Genomic DNA, 5,133 nt, shown 5'->3' on the forward strand with positions numbered 1-5,133 from the left:
CATAATCTAGTTCCATGCTGGACTTGCCCACACAACATTACAATTGCCTGTTTGTCTATTCTCAGTTGTTTTGTGATATGAATGATGTCATACTATGCTTACCGTATTATAAACTTCGTCTCTTTATCCTTAGCCCTCAATACAATGTGAAGAAATAGACAATACATTAGCGATGGTACATGGTCATATGTTTGGAACCTGGTTTTATTATGTACTTTGCAATAAAATACAACTAATATTTTACATGGGTTCACCAGAATAAGTTTTGTATATAGACCAAAGCTATTTTGTTTGGTTTTGCTTCCTCCTTAATATCTTCTATTCTGGTACTACTAATGTAAAACCTCAACTTTTCAGCGAGCTATGGAAAAAATGGTGGAACCGCCACCTTCTGAAGGTGGCGAGGCAACTATAACCGCAATGTGAGCTGTTGCTGCAGTGGGTCAGTACCTGTCCACTAACAGTGCCAAAAGCACGTTCCTGCGTAATACTGGGTTGGTTGTTAAGGCAATATCGTCCAAACTGCCTCATGATCAAGATATGCAAGCTCAAAGCAATGTTGTATCTGCGCTCCAGACACAAGTCCATTCCCTAGCAGAGGCCCTTTGTGAAACAAGGAGAAACATTGCTCAATGTCGTCAAGATATGAATGGTTTTGAAACAGACTATCAGACATTTGCTATGTTGTTCATGAGCCTAGGGGAAATGAAGGCGAGGGTTATGGTGCTCCATCGGACAATACAACATGAAAACATAACAGTCAGGTCAAATGAACCGAGCTTCTGAACTTCTGGTGGTGCATTTATCTGCTAGACTGTTAAGTTTTATGCCAACCTTCCTTTTGTTATATAGTTGTAATTTTTTTGGTGCGATACAAATTTTATTCTTAACGTGCAACCACCGGCTGAAGAAAACAGCAAGCCATTTTTGTATAGTGTAGGGTGTTCCCTATATTTGCACTGGTGGCGATCTTTGATGCCGAGTGGATGTAATATGTGCAATCGCCTTAATAGCCTAGCGTTAGTTTCGGCCTTATTTATTTCCTAGTCTTCTTTTTCCCTGGTTTGCAAGTGGCCGCAACTACCCATGGGCCATATACGGGCCGTAGGATCCATGGGTCTCCTACGGGCCGTCGATAATTGGGCCTGTAATCGGTGGGCCTCGGGCCATCAATAAATGGGCCTGTAATCGGTGGGCCTCGGGCCGTCGGATAAATGGGTCTACATGGGCCGTAATCGGGCGTAATTGGTATCGGCCCAGCACGGTAACAGGCCGTTAACAGGCCGTAGGACTGCAAAAGCTTAATTCTGTCACAGGCATAACGGGTCGTTAATGGGCCAGAATATAGGACGGGCTGGCCAGAAACGGGCCGACTCTTGCCATGGGCCGAATTTGGCCCATTAGGGTAACAGGCCAGTAATGGGCCGACTCTTGCCATGGGCCGAATTTGGCCCATTTGTGGAACATGCTAGTAACGGGCCGACTCTTGCCATGGGCCCAATTTGGCCCATTAGGGGAGCAGGCTAGTAACGGGCCGGAAGTAATCGAGGGCCGAAAAGGAGCCCAAGAACGTATGGGCCGTCAATAGGCCGAAAGCTAACACGGGCTGGAAACGGCCCATGTAAATCATGGGCTGTTAATGGGTACAAAGAGAATTACTGTTCATTATGGGCTAGAGTCACCGTGGGCCTGTAAAGGGCTGAAAGATATGAAGGCCTCATATGGGCCGAAAGACATCGTGGGCCATACATGGGCCGAAAGTGAAATGGGCTGGTGTTATATTCGACGGCCCACATGACGTTGTTGGGCCGATTTCCTTTAGTTCCTAACGGGCCATGAGTTAACGGGCCATAAAATGGGCTATTTGCGAAGAGACTGTTAACAGGCTTTTCATGGGCCAGCCCGTTAACTTTTGACCAAGTTAAACGGGTCGGCTTTGTAAGCTAAATGGGCCAGTGGTGGGCCGTGGCACGTGTCGACATATCATAGGCGCCCATCTGACCCACTGACGAGCTGACACGTGTTTCGTCCGGCCAATAAGAATTTTACACGTGGAAATTTCCCATTGGTCGGGGCTGTTAACGGGTTATCGGATCCAAAACCCGACCCGATAGCTTAACGGCGTTTTGTTACGGTGGATGCCATGTGTCGGTCACCCTTAACGAAAGCACTTCTGTGATGCGCGATTTATCGTCATGGAAGTGGACACTTCCGTGATGATAATTTTGGTAATGTCATGGAACACTTCCACGACAGCACATGTATGACTATCTTGATTCTGTCATAAAATCATCATGGATGTACATGCATGACAGAAAACGCGACCTACTATGACAAACACGTATCATCACGGAAGTGTATTTTTTTTGTAGTGACGTATCTATAATTTATGAAGCATTCATGCTATTTTATTATCTGTTTTGAATAATTATGGGCTTTATTATACACTTTTATATTACTTTTGGGACTAACCTATTAACAGGAGGCCCAGCCCATATTGTTGTTTTACTGCCTGTTTCGGTATTTCGAAGAAAAGGAATATCAAACAGAGTCCAAACGGAATGAAACCTTTGGCAACGTGATTTTTTGGAAGAATATGATCCTGGAGACTTGGAGTTCATGTTAGAAGATCCTCAAGGAGGCCAGGATACAGGAGGGCGCGCCCACCCCTCCTGGGCACGCCCCCCTGTCTCGTGGGCCCCTCGAGCACCCCCCCCGACCGACTTCTTTCGCCTATATAGTCCCACGTACCCTAAAAAACATCCACGGAGAAGATAGATTGGGAGTTTCGCCGCCGCAAGCCTCTGTAGCCACCAAAAACCTCTCGGGAGCCCGTTCCGGCACCCTGTCAGAGGGGGAACCCATCACCGGTGGCCATCTTCATCATCCCGGCGCTCTTCATGACGAGGAGGGAGTAGTTCACCCTCGGGGCTGAGGGTATGTACCAGTAGTTGTGTGTTTGATCTCTCTCTCTCTCTTGTGTTCTCTCCCGTGTTCCCTCTATGGCACGATCTTGATGTATCACGAGCTTTGCTATTATAGTTGGATCTTATGATGTTTCTCCCCCTCTACTCTCTTGTAATGGATTGAGTTTTCCCTTTGAAGTTATCTTATCGGATTAAGTCTTTAATGATTTGAGAACACTTGATGTATGTCTTGCCGTGCTTATCTGTGGTGACAATGGGATATCATGTGCCACTTGATGCATGTTTTGGTGACCAACTTGCGGGTTCCGCCCATGAACCTATGCATAGGGGTTGGCACACGTTTTCGTCTTGACTCTCCGGTAGAAACTTTGGGGCACTCTTTGAAGTACTTTGTGTTGGTTGAATAGATGAATCTGAGATTGTGTGATGCATATCATATAATCATGCCCACGGATACTTGAGGTGACAATGGAGTATCTAGGTGACATTAGGGTTTTGGTTGATTTGTGTCTTAAGGTGTTATTCTAGTATGAACTCTTGAATAGATTGATCCGAAAGAATAACTTTGAGGTGGTTTCGTACCCTACCATAATCTCTTCGTTTGTTCTCCGCTATTAGTGGCTTTGGAGTGACTCTTTGTTGCATATTGAGGGATTTTTATATGATCTATCTATGTTATTATTGTTGAGAGAACTTGCACTAGTGAAAGTATGAACCCTAAGCCTTGTTTCCTATCATTGGAATACCATTTGTGCTCACTTTTATCATTAGTTACCTTGCTGTTTTTATAATTTCAGATTACAAATACCTTTATCTACCATCCATATTGCACTTGTATCACCATCTCTTCGCCGAACTAGTGCATCTATACAATTTACCATTGTATTGGGTGTGTTGGGGACACAAGAGACTCTTTGTTATTTGGTTGCAGGGTTGTTTGAGAGAGACCATCTTCATCCTACGCCTCCCACGGATTCATAAACCTTAGGTCATCCACTTGAGGGAAATTTGCTACTGTCCTACAAACCTGTGCACTTGCAGTCCCAACAACGTCTACAAGAAGAAGGTTGTGTAGTAGACATCAGTGATGCAGCAGTAGTAGCGTAAGTATTTCCCTCAGTTTTTGAGAACCAAGGTATCAATCCAGTAGGAGGCTCCTCAAAAGTCCCACGCACCTACATAAACAAACAAGAACTCGCAACCAACGCAATAAAGGGGTTGTCAATCCTTTCACGACCACTTGTGAAAGTGAGATCTGATAGAGATAATATGATAAGATAAATATATTTTTGGTATTTTATAATATAGATTGGAAAAGTAAAGATGCAAATAAAAGTAGATTGAAAGCTTATATGATAAGAGATAGACCCGAGGGCCATAGGTTTCACTAGTGGCTTCTCTCAAGATAGCATAATTATTACGGCGGGTGAACAAATTACTGTCAAGCAATTGACAGAAAAGCGAATAATTATGAGGTTACCTAGGCATGATCATGTATATAGGCATCACATCCGTGACAAGTAGACCGACTCCTGCCTGCATCTACTACTATTACTCCACACATCGACTGCTATCCAGCATGCATCTAGAGTATTAAGTTCATAAAGAATAGAGTAACGCATTAAGAAAGATGACATGATGTAGAGGGATAAACTCATGCAATATGATACAATTCCCATCTTTTTATCCTCGATGGCAACAATACCATATGTGCCTTGCTGCCCCTGCTGTCACTGGGAAAGTACACTGCAAGATTGAACCCAAAGCTAAGCACTTCTCCCATTGCAAGAAAGATCAATCTAGTAGGCCAAACCAAACTGATAATTTGAAGAGACTTGCAAAGAGAACTTAATCACACATAAAAGAATTCAGAGGAGATTCAAATATTTCTCATAGATAAACTTGATTATAAACCCACGATTCATCGGATCTCGACAAACACACCGCAAAAAGAGTTACATCGAATAGATCTCCAAGAAGATCAAGGAGAACTTTGTATTGATATTCAAAGAGAGAGAAGAAGCCATCTAGCTAATAACTATGGACCCGAAGGTCTGTGGTAAACTACTCACCACTCATCGGAGAGGCCTTGGAGATGATGTAGAGGCCCTCCATGATCGATTCCCCCTCCGGAGGAGCGCCGGCGAAGGCTCCAAGATGGGATCTCGTGAATATAGAAGGTTATGGCGGTGGAAATAGTTTTTCA

The sequence above is a fragment of the Triticum dicoccoides genome, chromosome 7B, assembly GCF_002162155.2.
Source record: "Triticum dicoccoides isolate Atlit2015 ecotype Zavitan chromosome 7B, WEW_v2.0, whole genome shotgun sequence".
In the NCBI taxonomy this organism is placed as follows: Eukaryota; Viridiplantae; Streptophyta; class Magnoliopsida; order Poales; family Poaceae; genus Triticum; species Triticum dicoccoides.